Raw genomic sequence first — 20000 nt, 5'->3', positions numbered from 1 at the left:
GCCTACATCATAACTCGGAATGTAACTCGGAATCTACTGCGCCTACATCATAACTCGGAATCTAACTCGGAATCTACTGCGCCTACATCATAACTCGGAATCTAACTCGGAATCTACTGCGCCTACATCATAACTCGGAATCTACTGCGCCTACATCATAACTCGGAATCTAACTCGGAATCTACTGCGCCTACATCATAACTCGGAATCTAACTCGGAATCTACTGCGCCTACATCATAACTCGGAATCTACTGCGCCTACATCATAACTCGGAATCTACTGCGCCTAAATCATAACTCGGAATCTACTGCGCCTACATCATAACTCGGAATCTACTGTGCCTACATCATAACTCGGAATCTAACTCGGAATCTACTGCGCCTACATCATAACTCGGAATCTAACTCGGAATCTACTGCGCCTACATCATAACTCGGAATCTACTGCGCCTACATCATAACTCGGAATCTAACTCGGAATCTACTGCGCATACATCATAACTCGGAATCTACTGCGCCTACATCATAACTCGGAATATACTGCGCCTACATCATAAATAGGAATATAACTCGGAATCTACTGCGCCTACATCATAACTCGGAATCTACTGCGCCTACATCATAACTCGGAATCTAACTCAGAATCTACTGCGCCTACATCATAACTCGGAATCTAACTCGGAATCTACTGCGCCTACATCATAACTCGGAATCTACTGCGCCTACATCATAACTCGGAATCTAACTCGGAATCTACTGCGCCTACATCATAACTCGGAATCTACTGCGCCTACATCATAACTCGGAATCTAACTCGGAATCTACTGCGCATACATCATAACTCGGAATCTACTGCGCCTACATCATAACTCGGAATATACTGCGCCTACATCATAAATAGGAATCTAACTCGGAATCTACTGCGCCTACATCATAACTCGGAATCTACTGCGCCTACATCATAACTCGGAATCTAACTCGGAATCTACTGCGCCTACATCATAACTCGTAATCTACTGTGCCTACATCATAACTCGGAATCTACTGCGCCTACATCATAACTCGGAATCTAACTCGGAATCTACTGCGCCTACATCGTAACTCGGAATCTACTGCGCCTACATCTTAACTCGGAATCTACTGCGCCTACATCATAACTCGGAATCTACTGCGCCTAAATCATAACTCGGAATCTACTGCGCCTACATCATAACTCGGAATCTAACTCGGAATCTACTGCGCCTACATCATAACTCGGAATCTACTGCGCCTACATAATAACTCGGAATCTAACTCGGAATCTACTGCGCCTACATCATAACTCGGAATCTACTGCGCCTACAGCATAACTCGGAATCTACTGCGCCTACATCATAACTCGGAATCTACTGCGCCTACATCATAACTCGGAATCTAACTCGGAATCTACTGCGCCTACATCATAACTCGGAATCTACTGCGCCTACATCATAACTCGGAATCTACTGCGCCTACATCATAACTCGGAATCTAACTCGGAATCTACTGCGCCTACATCATAACTCGGAATCTAACTCGGAATCTACTGCGCCTACATCATAACTCGGAATCTACTGCGCCTACATCATAACTCGGAATATACTGCGCCTACATCATAACTCGGAATCTACTGCGCCTACATCATAACTCGGAATCTATTGCGCCTACATCATAACTCGGAATCTACTGCGCCTACATCATAACTCGGAATCTAACTCGGAATCTACTGCGCCTACATCATAACTCGGAATCTAACTCGGAATCTACTGCGCCTACATCATAACTCGGATTCTAACTCGGAATCTACTGCGCCTACATCATAACTCGGAATCTACTGCGCCTACATCATAACTCGGAATCTACTGTGCCTACATCATAACTCGGAATCTGACTCGGAATCTACTGTGCCTACATCATAACCTGGAATCTAACTCGGAATCTACTGCGCCTACATCATAACTCGGAATCTAACTCGGAATCTACTGCGCCTACATCATAACTTGGAATCTACTGCGCCTACATCATAACTCGGAATCTACTGCGCCTACATCATAACTCGGAATCTAACTCGGAATCTACTGCGCCTACATCCATAACTCGGAATCTACTGCGACTACATCATAACTCGGAATCTAACTCGGAATCTACTGCGCCTACATCATAACTCGGAATCTACTGCGCATACATCATAACTCGGAATCTAACTCGGAATCTACTGCGCCTACATCATAACTCGGAATCTACTGCGCCTACATCATAACTCGGAATCTAACTCAGAATCTACTGCGCCTACATCATAACTCGGAATCTTACTCGGAATCTATTGCGCCTACATCATAACTCGGAATCTAACTCGGAATCTACTGCGCCTACATCATAACTCGGAATCTACTGCGCCTACATCATGACTTGGAATCTACTGCGCCTACATCATAACTCGGAATGTAACTCGGAATCTACTGCGCCTACATCATAACTCGGAATCTACTGCGCCTACATCATAACTCGGAATCTACTGCGCCTACATCATAACTCGGAATCTAACTCGGAATCTACTGCGCCTACATCATAACTCGGAATCTACTGCGCCTACATCATAAGTCGTAATCTACTGCGCCAACATCATAACTCAGAATCTACTGCGCCTACATCATAACTCGGAATATACTGCGCCTACATCATAAATAGGAATCTAACTCGGAATCTACTGCGCCTACATCATAACTCGGAATCTACTGCGCCTACATCATAACTCGGAATCTAACTCGGAATCTACTGCGCCTACATCATAACTCCTAATCTACTGCGCCTACATCATAACTCGGAATCTACTGCGCCTACATCATAACTCGGAATCTAACTCGGAATCTACTGCGCCTACATCGTAACTCGGAATCTACTGCGCCTACATCATAACTCGGAATCTACTGCGCCTACATCATAACTCGGAATCTACTGCGCCTACATCATAACTCGGAATCTAACTCGGAATCTACTGCGCCTACATCATAACTCGGAATCTACTGCGCCTACATCATAACTCGGAATCTAACTCGGAATCTACTGCGCCTACATCATAACTCGGAATCTACTGCGCCTACATCATAACTCGGAATCTACTGCGCCTACATCATAACTCGGAATCTAACTCGGAATCTACTGCGCCTACATCATAACTCGGAATCTACTGCGCCTACATCATAACTCGGAATCTACTGCGCCTACATCATAACTCGGAATCTAACTCGGAATCTACTGCGCCTACATCATAACACGAAATCTACTGCGCCTACATCATAACTCGGAATCTACTGCGCCTACATCATAACTCGGAATCTACTGCGCCTACATCATAACTCGGAATCTACTGTGCCTACATCATAACTCGGAATCTACTGCGCCTACATCATAACTCGGAATCTACTGCGCCTACATCATAACTCGGAATCTAACTCGGAATCTACTGCGCCTACATCATAACTCGGAATCTAACTCGGAATCTACTGCGCCTACATCATAACTCGGATTCTAACTCGGAATCTACTGCGCCTACATCATAACTCGGAATCTACTGCGCCTACATCATAACTCGGAATCTACTGTGCCTACATCATAACTCGGAATCTGACTCGGAATCTACTGTGCCTACATCATAACTCGGAATCTAACTCGGAATCTACTGCACCTACATCCATAACTCGGAATCTACTGCGACTACATCATAACTCGGAATCTAACTCGGAATCTACTGCGCCTACATCATAACTCGGAATCTACTGCGCCTACATCATAACTCGGAATCTAACTCGGAATGTACTGCGCCTACATCATAACTCGGAATCTACTGCGCATACAACATAACTCGGAATCTAACTCGGAATCTACTGCGCCTACATCATAACTCGGAATCTACTGCGCCTACATCATAACTCGGAATCTAACTCAGAATCTACTGCGCCTACATCATAACTCGGAATCTTACTCGGAATCTATTGCGCCTACATCATAACTCGGAATCTAACTCGGAATCTACTGCGCCTACATCATAACTCGGAATCTACTGCGCCTACATCATGACTCGGAATCTACTGCGCCTACATCATAACTCGGAATGTAACTCGGAATCTACTGCGCCTACATCATAACTCGGAATCTACTGCGCCTACATCATAACTCGGAATCTACTGCGCCTACATCATAACTCGGAATCTAACTCGGAATCTACTGCGCCTACATCATAACTCGGAATCTACTGCGCCTACATCATAAGTCGGAATCTACTGCGCCAACATCATAACTCAGAATCTACTGCGCCTACATCATAACTCGGAATATACTGCGCCTACATCATAAATAGGAATCTAACTCGGAATCTACTGCGCCTACATCATAACTCGGAATCTACTGCGCCTACATCATAACTCGGAATCTAACTCGGAATCTACTGCGCCTACATCATAACTCGGAATCTACTGCGCCTACATCATAACTCGGAATCTACTGCGCCTACATCATAACTCGGAATCTAACTCGGAATCTACTGCGCCTACATCGTAACTCGGAATCTACTGCGCCTACATCTTAACTCGGAATCTACTGCGCCTACATCATAACTCGGAATCTACTGCGCCTACATCATAACTCGGAATCTACTGCGCCTACATCATAATTCGGAATATACTGCGCCTACATCATAAATAGGAATCTAACTCGGAATCTACTGCGCCTACATCCATAACTCGGAATCTACTGCGACTACATCATAACTCGGAATCTAACTCGGAATCTACTGCGCCTACATCATAACTCGGAATCTACGGCGCATACATCATAACTCGGAATCTAACTCGGAATCTACTGCGCCTACATCATAACTCGGAATCTACTGCGCCTACATCATAACTCGGAATCTACTGCGCCTACATCATAACTCGGAATCTAACTCGGAATCTACTGCGCCTACATCGTAACTCGGAATCTACTGCGCCTACATCTTAACTCGGAATCTACTGCGCCTACATCATAACTCGGAATCTACTGCGCCTACATCATAACTCGGAATCTACTGCGCCTACATCATAACTCGGAATCTAACTCGGAATCTACTGCGCCTACATCATAACTCGGAATCTACTGCGCCTACATCATAACTCGGAATCTAACTCGGAATCTACTGCGCCTACATCATAACTCGGAATCTACTGCGCCTACATCATAACTCGGAATCTAACTCGGAATCTACTGCGCCTACATCATAACTCGGAATCTACTGCGCCTACATCATAACTCGGAATCTACTGCGCCTACATCATAACTCGGAATCTAACTCGGAATCTACTGCGCCTACAGCATAACTCGGAATCTACTGCGCCTACATCATAACTCGGAATCTACTGCGCCTACATCATAACTCGGAATCTAACTCGGAATCTACTGCGCCTACATCATAACACGAAATCTACTGCGCCTACATCATAACTCGGAATCTACTGCGCCTACATCATAACTCGGAATCTACTGCGCCTACATCATAACTCGGAATCTACTGCGCCTACATCATAACTCGGAATCTACTGCGCCTACATCATAACTCGGAATCTAACTCGGAATCTACTGCGCCTACATCATAACTCGGAATCTAACTCGGAATCTACTGCGCCTACATCATAACTCGGATTCTAACTCGGAATCTACTGCGCCTACATCATAACTCGGAATCTAACTCGGAATCTACTGCGCCTACATCATAACTCGGAATCTAACTAGGAATCTACTGCGCCTACATCATTACTCGGAATTAAACTCGGAATCTACTGCGCCTACATCATAACTCGGAATCTACTGCGCCTACATCATAACTCGGAATCTACTGTGCCTACATCATAACTCGGAATCTAACTCGGAATCTACTGTGCCTACATCATAACTCGGAATCTAACTCGGAATCTACTGCGCCTACATCATAACTCGGAATCTAACTCGGAATCTACTGCGCCTACATCATAACTCGGAATCTACTGCGCCTACATCATAACTCGGAATCTACTGCGCCTACATCATAACTCGGAATCTACTGCGCCTACATCATAACTCGGAATCTAACTCGGAATCTACTGCGCCTACATCATAACTCGGAATCTACTGCGCCTACATCATAACTCGGAATCTAACTCGGAATCTACTGCGCCTACATCATAACTCGGAATCTACTGCGCCTACATCATAACTCGGAATCTAACTCGGAATCTACTGCGCCTACATCATAACTCGGAATCTACTGCGCCTACATCATAACTCGGAATCTACTGCGCCTACATCATAACTCGGAATCTACTGCGCCTACATCATAACTCGGAATCTACTGCGCCTACATCATAACTCGGAATCTAACTCGGAATCTACTGCGCCTACATCATAACACGAAATCTACAGCGCCTACATCATAACTCGGAATCTACTGCGCCTACATCATAACTCGGAATCTACTGCGCCTACATCATAACTCGGAATCTACTGTGCCTACATCATAACTCGGAATCTACTGCGCCTACATCATAACTCGGAATCTACTGCGCCTACATCATAACTCGGAATCTAACTCGGAATCTACTGCGCCTACATCATAACTCGGAATCTAACTCGGAATCTACTGCGCCTACATCATAACTCGGAATCTAACTCGGAATCTACTGCGCCTACATCATAACTCGGAATCTACTGCTCCTACATCATAACTCGGAATCTACTGTGCCTACATCATAACTCGGAATCTAACTCGGAATCTACTGTGCCTACATCATAACTCGGAATCTAACTCGGAATCTACTGCGCCTACATCATAACTCGGAATCTAACTCGGAATCTACTGCGCCTACATCATAACTCGGAATCTACTGCGCCTACATCATAACTCGGAATCTACTGCGCCTACATCATAACTCGGAATCTAACTCGGAATCTACTGCGCCTACATCATAACTCGGAATCTACTGCGCCTACATCATAACTCGGAATCTAACTCGGAATCTACTGCGCCTACATCATAACTCGGAATCTACTGCGCCTACATCATAACTCGGAATCTACTGCGCCTACATCATAACTCGGAATCTAAATCGGAATCTACTGCGCCTACATCATAACTCGGAATCTACTGCGCATACATCATAACTCGGAATCTAACTCGGAATCTACTGCGCCTACATCATAACTCGGAATCTACTGCGCCTACATCAGAACTCGGAATCTACTGCGCCTACATCATAACTCGGAATCTAACTCAGAATCAACTACGCCTACATCATAACTCGGAATCTTACTCGGAATCTATTGCGCCTACATCATAACTCGGAATCTAACTCGGAATCTACTGCGCCTACATCATAACTCGGAATCTACTGCGCCTACATCATAACTCGGAATCTACTGCGCCTACATCATAACTCGGAATCTAACTCGTAATCTACTGCGCCTACATCATAACTCGGAATGTAACTCGGAATCTACTGCGCCTACATCATAACTCGGAATCTACTGTGCCTACATCATAACTCGGAATATAACTCGGAATCTACTGCGCCTACATCATAACTCGGAATCTAACTCGGAATCTACTGCGCCTACATCATAACTCGGAATCTACTGCGCCTACATCATAACTCGGAATCTAACTCGGAATCTACTGCGCCTACATCATAACTCGGAATCTACTGCGCCTACATCATAACTCTGAATCTAACTCGGAATCTACTGCGCCTACATCATAACTCGGAATCTACTGCGCCTACATCATAACTCGGAATCTACTGCGCCTACATCATAACTCGGAATCTACTGTGCCTACATCATAACTCGGAATCTACTGCGCCTACATCATAACTCGGAATCTACTGCGCCTACATCATAACTCGGAATCTAACTCGGAATCTACTGCGCCTACATCATAACTCGGAATCTTACTCGGAATCTACTGCGCCTACATCATTACTCGGAATCTAACTCGGAATCTACTGCGCCTACATCATAACTCGAAATCTACTGCGCCTACATCATAACTCGGAATCTACTGTGCCTACATCATAACTCGGAATCTAACTCGGAATCTACTGTGCCTACATCATAACTCGGAATCTAACTCGGAATCTACTGCGCCTACATCATAACTCGGAATCTAACTCGGAATCTACTGCGCCTACATCATAACTCGGAATCTACTGTGCATACATCATAACTCGGAATCTAACTCGGAATCTACTGCGCCTACATCATAACACGAAATCTACAGCGCCTACATCATAACTCGGAATCTACTGTGCCTACATCATAACTCGGAATCTACTGCGCCTACATCATAACTCGGAATCTACTGTGCCTACATCATAACTCGGAATCTACTGCGCCTACATCATAACTCGGAATCTACTGCGCCTACATCATAACTCGGAATCTAACTCGGAATCTACTGCGCCTACATCGTAACTCGGAATCTAACTCGGAATCTACTGCGCCTACATCATAACTCGGAATCTAACTCGGAATCTACTGCGCCTACATCATAACTCGGAATCTACTGCTCCTACATCATAACTCGGAATCTACTGTGCCTACATCATAACTCGGAATATAACTCGGAATCTACTGTGCCTACATCATAACTCGGAATCTAACTCGGAATCTACTGCGCCTACATCATAACTCGGAATCTAACTCGGAATCTACTGCGCCTACATCATAACTCGGAATCTACTGCGCCTACATCATAACTCGGAATCTACTGCGCCTACATCATAACTCGGAATCTAACTCGGAATCTACTGCGCCTACATCATAACTCGGAATCTACTGCGCCTACATCATAACTCGGAATCTAACTCGGAATCTACTGCGCCTACATCATAACTCGGAATCTACTGCGCCTACATCATAACTCGGAATCTACTGCGCCTACATCATAACTCGGAATCTAACTCGGAATCTACTGCGCCTACATCATAACTCGGAATCTACTGCGCCTACATCATAACTCGGAATCTACTGCGCCTACATCATAACTCGGAATCTAACTCAGAATCTACTGCGCCTACATCATAACTCGGAATCTTACTCGGAATCTATTGCGCCTACATCATAACTCGGAATCTAACTCGGAATCTACTGCGCCTACATCATAACTCGGAATCTACTGCGCCTACATCATAACTCGGAATCTAACTCAGAATCTACTGCGCCTACATCATAACTCGGAATCTACTGCGCCTACATCATAACTCGGAATCTAACTCGGAATCTACTGCGCCTACATCATAACTCGGAATCTACTGCGCCTACATCATAACTCGGAATCTACTGCGCCTACATCATAACTCGGAATCTAACTCGGAATCTACTGCGCCTACATCATAACTCGGAATCTACTGCGCCTACATCATAACTCGGAATCTACTGCGCCTACATCATAACTCGGAATCTAACTCGTAATCTACTGCGCCTACATCATAACTCGGAATGTAACTCGGAATCTACTGCGCCTACATCATAACTCGGAATCTACTGTGCCTACATCATAACTCGGAATCTAACTCGGATTCTACTGCGCCTACATCATAACTCGGAATCTAACTCGGAATCTACTGCGCCTACATCATAACTCGGAATCTACTGCGCCTACATCATAACTCGGAATCTAACTCGGAATCTACTGCGCCTACATCATAACTCGGAATCTACTGCGCCTACATCATAACTCGGAATCTAACTCGGAATCTACTGCGCCTACATCATAACTCGGAATCTACTGCGCCTACATCATAACTCGGAATCTAACTCGGAATCTCCTGCGCCTACATCATAACTCGGAATCTACTGCGCCTACATCATAACTCGGAATCTACTGCGCCTACATCATAACTCGGAATCTACTGCGCCTACATCATAACTCGGAATCTACTGCGCCTACATCATAACTCGGAATCTAACTCGTAATCTACTGCGCCTACATCATAACTCGGAATATAACTCGGAATCTACTGCGCCTACATCATAACTCGGAATCTATTGCGCCTACATCATAACTCGGAATCTACTGTGCCTACATCATAACTCGGAATCTAACTCGGAATCTACTGCGGATACATCATAACTCGGAATCTAACTCGGAATCTACTGCGCCTACATCATAACTCGGAATCTACTGCGCCTACATCATAACTCGGAATCTAACTCGGAATCTACTGCGCCTACATTATAACTCGGAATCTACTGCGCATACATCATTACTCGGAATCTAACTCGGAATCTACTGCGCCTACATCATAACTCGGAATCTACTGCGCCTACATCATAACTCGGAATCTAACTCGGAATCTACTGCGCCTACATCATAACTCGGAATCTACTGCGCCTACATCATAACTCGGAATCTACTGCGCCTACATCATAACTCGGAATCTACTGCGCCTACATCATAACTCGGAATCTTCTACGCCTACATCATAACTCGGAATCTTACTCGGAATCTACTGCGCCTACATCATAACTCGGAATCTACTGCGCCTACATCATAACTCGGAATCTACTGCGCCAACATCATAATTCGGAATCTACTGCTCCTACATCATAACTCGGAATCTAACTCGGAATCTACTGCACCTACATCATAACTCGGAATCTACTGCGCCTACATCATAACTCGGAATCTACTGCGCCTACATCATAACTCGGAATCTAACTCGGAATCTACTGCGCCTACATCATAACTCGGAATCTACTGCGCCTACATCATAACTCGGAATCTACTGCGCCTACATCATAACTCGGAATCTACTGCGCCTACATCATAACTCGGAATCTACTGCGCCTACATCATAACTCGGAATCTAACTCGGAATCTACTGCGCCTACATCATAACTCGGAATGTAACTCAGAATCTTCTGCGCCTACATCATAACTCGGAATCTAACTCGGAATCTACTGCGCCTACATCATAACTCGGAATCTACTGCGCCTACATCATAACTCGGAATCTAACTCGGAATCTACTGCGCCTACATCATAACTCGGAATCTAACTCGGAATCTACTGCGCCTACATCATAACTCGGAATCTACTGCGCCTACATCATAACTCGGAAACTAACTCGGAATCTACTGCGCCTACATCATAACTCGGAATCTACTGCGCCTACATCATAACTCGGAATCTAACTCGGAATCTACTGCGCCTACATCATAACTCGGAATCTACTGCGCCTACATCATAACTCGGAATCTAACTCGGAATCTACTGCGCCTACATCAAAACTCAGAATCTACTGCGCATACATCATAACTCGGAATCTAACTCGGAATCTACTGCGCCTACATCATAACTCGGAATCTACTGCGCCTACATAATAACTCGGAATCTACTGCGCCTACATCATAACTCGGAATCTTACTCGGAATCTATTGCGCCTACATCATAACTCGGAATCTAACTCGGAATCTACTGCGCCTACATCATAACTCGGAATCTACTGCGCCTACATCATAACTCGGAATCTAACTCGGAATCTACTGCGCCTACATCATAACTCGGAATCTTACTCGGAATCTACTGCGCCTACATCATAACTCGGAATCTTACTCGGAATCTATTGCGCCTACATCATAACTCGGAATCTAACTCGGAATCTACTGCGCCTACATCATAACTCGGAATCTACTGCGCCTACATCATAACTCGGAATCTAACTCGGAATCTACTGCGCCTACATCATAACTCGGAATCTAACTCGGAATCTACTGCGCCTACATCATAACTCGGAATTTAACTCGGAATCTACTGCCCCTAAATCATAACTCGGAATCTACTGCGCCTACATCATAACTCGGAATCTACTGCGCCTACATCATAACTCAGAATCTAACTCGGAATCTACTGCGCCTACATCATAACTCGGAATCTAACTCGGAATCTACTGCACCTACATCATAACTCGGAATCTACTGCGCCTACATCATAACTCGGAATCTACTGCGCCTACATCATAACTCGGAATCTTCTACGCCTACATCATAACTCGGAATCTTACTCGGAATCTACTGCGCCTACATCATAACTCGGAATCTACTGCGCCTACATCATAACTCGGAATCTACTGCGCCAACATCATAATTCGGAATCTACTGCTCCTACATCATAACTCGGAATCTAACTCGGAATCTACTGCACCTACATCATAACTCGGAATCTACTGCGCCTACATCATAACTCGGAATCTACTGCGCCTACATCATAACTCGGAATCTAACTCGGAATCTACTGCGCCTACATCATAACTCGGAATCTACTGCGCCTACATCATAACTCGGAATCTACTGCGCCTACATCATAACTCGGAATCTAACTCGGAATCTACTGCGCCTACATCATAACTCGGAATCTAACTCGGAATCTACTGCGCCTACATCATAACTCGGAATGTAACTCAGAATCTACTGCGCCTACATCATAACTCGGAATCTAACTCGGAATCTACTGCGCCTACATCATAACTCGGAATCTACTGCGCCTACATCATAACTCGGAATCTAACTCGGAATCTACTGCGCCTACATCATAACTCGGAATCTAACTCGGAATCTACTGCGCCTACATCATAACTCGGAATCTACTGCGCCTACATCATAACTCGGAAACTAACTCGGAATCTACTGAGCCTACATCATAACTCGGAATCTACTGCGCCTACATCATAACTCGGAATCTAACTCGGAATCTACTGCGCCTACATCATAACTCGGAATCTACTGCGCCTACATCATAACTCGGAATCTAACTCGGAATCTACTGCGCCTACATCAAAACTCAGAATCTACTGCGCATACATCATAACTCGGAATCTAACTCGGAATCTACTGCGCCTACATCATAACTCGGAATCTACTGCGCCTACATAATAACTCGGAATCTACTGCGCCTACATCATAACTCGGAATCTTACTCGGAATCTATTGCGCCTACATCATAACTCGGAATCTAACTCGGAATCTACTGCGCCTACATCATAACTCGGAATCTACTGCGCCTACATCATAACTCGGAATCTAACTCGGAATCTACTGCGCCTACATCATAACTCGGAATCTTACTCGGAATCTACTGCGCCTACATCATAACTCGGAATCTTACTCGGAATCTATTGCGCCTACATCATAACTCGGAATCTAACTCGGAATCTACTGCGCCTACATCATAACTCGGAATCTACTGCGCCTACATCATAACTCGGAATCTAACTCGGAATCTACTGCGCCTACATCATAACTCGGAATCTAACTCGGAATCTACTGCGCCTACATCATAACTCGGAATCTATTGCGCCTACATCATAACTCGGAATCTACTGTGCCTACATCATAACTCGGAATCTAACTCGGAATCTACTGCGCCTACATCATAACTCGGAATCTAACTCGGAATCTACTGCGCCTACATCATAACTCGGAATCTACTGCGCCTACATCATAACTCGGAATCTAACTCGGAATCTACTGCACCTACATCATAACTCGGAATCTACTGCGCCTACATCATAACTCGGAATCTACTGCGCCTACATCACAACTCGGAATCTACTGTGCCTACATCATAACTCGGAATCTACTGCGCCTACATCATAACTCGGAATCTACTGCGCCTACATCATAACTCGGAATCTAACTCGGAATCTACTGCGCCTACATCATAACTCGGAATCTAACTCGGAATCTACTGCGCCTACATCATTACTCGGAATCTAACTCGGAATCTACTGCGCCTACATCATAACTCGGAATCTACTGCGCCTACATCATAACTCGGAATCTACTGCGCCTACATCATAACTCGGAATCTAACTCGGAATCTACTGTGCCTACATCATAACTCGGAATCTAACTCGGAATCTACTGCGCCTACATCATAACTCGGAATCTAACTCGGAATCTACTGCGCCTACATCATAACTCGGAATCTACTGTGCATACATCATAACTCGGAATCTAACTCGGAATCTACTGCGCCTACATCATAACACGAAATCTACAGCGCCTACATCATAACTCGGAATCTACTGCGCCTACATCATAACTCGGAATCTACTGCGCCTACATCATAACTCGGAATCTACTGTGCCTACATCATAACTCGGAATCTACTGCGCCTACATCATAACTCGGAATCTACTGCGCCTACATCATAACTCGGAATCTAACTCGGAATCTACTGCGCCTACATCATAACTCGGAATCTAACTCGGAATCTACTGCGCCTACATCATAACTCGGAATCTAACTCGGAATCTACTGCGCCTACATCATAACTCGGAATCTACTGCGCCTACATCATAACTCGGAATCTACTGCGCCTACATCATAACTCGGAATCTAACTCGGAATCTACTGCGCCTACATCATAACTCGGAATCTACTGCGCCTACATCATAACTCGGAATCTAACTCGGAATCTACTGCGCCTACATCATAACTCGGAATCTACTGCGCCTACATCATAACTCGGAATCTACTGCGCCTACATCATAACTCGGAATCTAACTCGGAATCTACTGCGCCTACATCATAACTCGGAATCTACTGCGCCTACATCATAACTCGGAATCTAACTCAGAATCTACTGCGCCTACATCATAACTCGGAATCTTACTCGGAATCTATTGCGCCTACATCATAACTCGGAATCTAACTCGTAATCTACTGCGCCTACATCATAACTCGGAATCTACTGCGCCTACATCATAACTCGGAATCTAACTCGGAATCTACTGCGCCTACATCATAACTCGGAATCTACTGCGCCTACATAATAACTCGGAATCTACTGCGCCTACATCATAACTCGGAATCTAACTCGGAATCTACTGCGCCTACATCATAACTCGGAATCTAACTCGGAATCTACTGCGCCTACATCATTACTCGGAATCTAACTCGGAATCTACTGCGCCTACATCATAACTCGGAATCTACTGCGCCTACATCATAACTCGGAATCTACTGCGCCTACATCATAACTCGGAATCTAACTCGGAATCTACTGTGCCTACATCATAACTCGGAATCTAACTCGGAATCTACTGCGCCTACATCATAACTCGGAATCTAACTCGGAATCTACTGCGCCTACATCATAACTCGGAATCTACTGTGCATACATCATAACTCGGAATCTAACTCGGAATCTACTGCGCCTACATCATAACACGAAATCTACAGCGCCTACATCATAACTCGGAATCTACTGCGCCTACATCATAACTCGGAATCTACTGCGCCTACATCATAACTCGGAATCTACTGTGCCTACATCATAACTCGGAATCTACTGCGCCTACATCATAACTCGGAATCTACTGCGCCTACATCATAACTCGGAATCTAACTCGGAATCTACTGCGCCTACATCATAACTCGGAATCTAACTCGGAATCTACTGCGCCTACATCATAACTCGGAATCTAACTCGGAATCTACTGCGCCTACATCATAACTCGGAATCTACTGCGCCTACATCATAACTCGGAATCTACTGCGCCTACATCATAACTCGGAATCTAACTCGGAATCTACTGCGCCTACATCATAACTCGGAATCTACTGCGCCTACATCATAACTCGGAATCTAACTCGGAATCTACTGCGCCTACATCATAACTCGGAATCTACTGCGCCTACATCATAACTCGGAATCTACTGCGCCTACATCATAACTCGGAATCTAACTCGGAATCTACTGCGCCTACATCATAACTCGGAATCTACTGCGCCTACATCATAACTCGGAATCTAACTCAGAATCTACTGCGCCTACATCATAACTCGGAATCTTACTCGGAATCTATTGCGCCTACATCATAACTCGGAATCTAACTCGTAATCTACTGCGCCTACATCATAACTCGGAATCTACTGCGCCTACATCATAACTCGGAATCTAACTCGGAATCTACTGCGCCTACATCATAACTCGGAATCTACTGCGCCTACATCATAACTCGGAATCTACTGCGCCTACATCATAACTCGGAATCTAACTCGGAATCTACTGCGCCTACATCATAACTCGGAATCTACTGCGCCTACATCATAACTCGGAATCTACTGCGCCTACATCATAACTCGGAATCTAACTCAGAATCTACTGCGCCTACATCATAACTCGGAATCTTACTCGGAATCTATTGCGCCTACATCATAACTCGGAATCTAACTCGGAATCTACTGCGCCTACATCATAACTCGTAATCTACTGCGCCTACATCATAACTCGGAATCTACTGCGCCTACATCATAACTCGGAATCTAACTCGTAATCTACTGCGCCTACATCATAACTCGGAATGTAACTCGGAATCTACTGCGCCTACATCATAACTCGGAATCTACTGTGCCTACATCATAACTCGGAATCTAACTCGGATTCTACTGCGCCTACATCATAACTCGGAATCTAACTCGGAATCTACTGCGCCTACATCATAACTCGGAATCTACTGCGCCTACATCATAACTCGGAATCTAACTCGGAATCTACTGCGCCTACATCATAACTCGGAATCTACTGCGCCTACATCATAACTCGGAATCTAACTCGGAATCTACTGCGCCTACATCATAACTCGGAATCTACTGCGCCTACATCATAACTCGGAATCTAACTCGGAATCTCCTGCGCCTACATCATAACTCGGAATCTACTGCGCCTACATCATAACTCGGAATCTACTGCGCCTACATCATAACTCGGAATCTACTGCGCCTACATTATAACTCGGAATCTACTGCGCCTACATCATAACTCGGAATCTAACTCGTAATCTACTGCGCCTACATCATAACTCGGAATGTAACTCGGAATCTACTGCGCCTACATCATAACTCGGAATCTATTGCGCCTACATCATAACTCGGAATCTACTGTGCCTACATCATAACTCGGAATCTAACTCGGAATCTACTGCGCCTACATCATAACTCGGAATCTACTGCGCCTACATCATAACTCGGAATCTAACTCGGAATCTACTGCGCCTACATCATAACTCGGAATCTACTGCGCCTACATCATAACTCGGAATCTAACTCGGAATCTACTGCGCCTACATCATAACTCGGAATCTACTGCGCCTACATCATAACTCGGAATCTAACTCGGAATCTACTGCGCCTACATCATAACTCGGAATCTACTGCGCCTACATCATAACTCGGAATCTTCTACGCCTACATCATAACTCGGAATCTAACTCGGAATCTACTGCGCCTACATCATAACTCGGAATCTACTGCGCCTACATCATAACTCGGAATCTACTGCGCCAACATCATAATTCGGAATCTACTGCTCCTACATCATAACTCGGAATCTAACTCGGAATCTACTGCACCTACATCATAACTCGGAATCTACTGCGCCTACATCATAACTCGGAATCTACTGCGCCTACATCATAACTCGGAATCTAACTCGGAATCTACTGCGCCTACATCATAACTCGGAATCTACTGCGCCTACATCATAACTCGGAATCTACTGCGCCTACATCATAACTCGGAATCTACTGTGCCTACATCATAACTCGGAATCTACTGCGCCTACATCATAACTCGGAATCTACTGCGCCTACATCATAACTCGGAATCTAACTCGGAATCTACTGCGCCTACATCATAACTCGGAATGTAACTCGGAATCTACTGCGCCTACATCATAACTCGGAATCTAACTCGGAATCTACTGCGCCTACATCATAACTCGGAATCTACTGCGCCTACATCATAACTCGGAATCTAACTCGGAATCTACTGCGCCTACATCATAACTCGGAATCTACTGCGCCTACATCATAACTCGGAATCTACTGCGCCTACATCATAACTCGGAAACTAACTCGGAATCTACTGCGCCTACATCATAACTCGGAATCTACTGCGCCTACATCATAACTCGGAATCTAACTCGGAATCTACTGCGCCTACATCATAACTCGGAATCTACTGCGCCTACATCATAACTCAGAATCTAACTCGGAATCTACTGCGCCTACATCATAACTCAAAATCTACTGCGCCTACATCATAACTCGGAATCTAACTCGGAATCTACTGCGCCTACATAATACCTCGGAATCTACTGCGCCTACATCATAACTCGGAATCTTACTCGGAATCTATTGCGCCTACATCATAACTCGGAATCTAACTCGGAATCTACTGCGCCTACATCATAACTCGGAATCTACTGCGCCTACATCATAACTCGGAATCTAACTCGGAATCTACTGCGCCTACATCATAACTCGGAATCTAACTCGGAATCTACTGCGCCTACATCATAACTCGGAATCTTACTCGGAATCTATTGCGCCTACATCATAACTCGGAATCTAACTCGGAATCTACTGCGCCTACATCATAACTCGGAATCTACTGCGCCTACATCATAGCTCGGAATCTAACTCGGAATCTACTGCGCCTACATCATAACTCGGAATCTAACTCGGAATCTACTGCGCCTACATCATAACTCGGAATCTATTGCGCCTACATCATAACTCGGAATCTACTGCGCCTACATCATAACTCGGAATCTAACTCGGAATCTACTGCGCCTACATCATAACTCGGAATCTAACTCGGAATCTACTGCGCCTACATCATAACTCGGAATCTACTGCGCCTACATCATAACTCGGAATCTAACTCGGAATCTACTGCGCCTACATCATAACTCGGAATCTACTGCGCCTACATCATTACTCGGAATCTACTGCGCCTACATCATAACTCGGAATCTTCTACGCCTACATCATAACTCGGAATCTAACTCGCAATCTACTGCGCCTACGTCATAACTCGGAATCTCCTGCGCCTACATCATAACTCGGAATCTACTGCGCCTACATCATAACTCGGAATCTACTGCGCCTACATCATAACTCGGAATCTACTGCGCCTACATCATAACTCGGAATCTACTGCGCCTACATCATAACTCGGAATCTAACTCGTAATCTACTGCGCCTACATCATAACTCGGAATGTAACTCGGAATCTACTGCGCCTACATCATAACTCGGAATCTATTGCGCCTACATCATAACTCGGAATCTACTGTGCATACATCATAACTCGGAATCTAACTCGGAATCTACTGCGCCTACATCATAACTCGGAATCTACTGCGCCTACATCATAACTCGGAATCTAACTCGGAATCTACTGCGCCTACATCATAACTCGGAATCTACTGCGCCTACATCATAACTCGGAATCTAACTCGGAATCTACTGCGCCTACATCATAACTCGGAATCTACTGCGCCTACATCATAACTCGGAATCTAACTCGGAATCTACTGCGCCTACATCATAACTCGGAATCTACTGCGCCTACATCATAACTCGGAATCTTCTACGCCTACATCATAACTCGGAATCTAACTCGGAATCTACTGCGCCTACATCATAACTCGGAATCTACTGCGCCTACATCATAACTCGGAATCTACTGCGCCTACATCATAACTCGGAATCTACTGCGCCAACATCATAATTCGGAATCTACTGCTCCTACATCATAACTCGGAATCTAACTCGGAATCTACTGCACCTACATCATAACTCGGAATCTACTGCGCCTACATCATAACTCGGAATCTACTGCTCCTACATCATAACTCGGAATCTAACTCGGAATCTACTGCGCCTACATCATAACTCGGAATCTACTGCGCCTACATCATAACTCGGAATCTACTGCGCCTACATCATAACTCGGAATCTACTGCGCCTACATCATAACTCGGAATCTACTGCGCCTACATCATAACTCGGAATCTAACTCGGAATCTACTGCGCCTACATCATAACTCGGAATGTAACTCGGAATCTACTGCGCCTACATCATAACTCGGAATCTAACTCGGAATCTACTGCGCCTACATC

The sequence above is a fragment of the Coturnix japonica genome, chromosome 6 (genome assembly GCF_054131305.1).
Source record: "Coturnix japonica strain WE chromosome 6, WE-NBRP24, whole genome shotgun sequence".
NCBI classification, from domain to species: Eukaryota; Metazoa; Chordata; class Aves; order Galliformes; family Phasianidae; genus Coturnix; species Coturnix japonica.
This window is presented reverse-complemented; position numbering follows the sequence as displayed.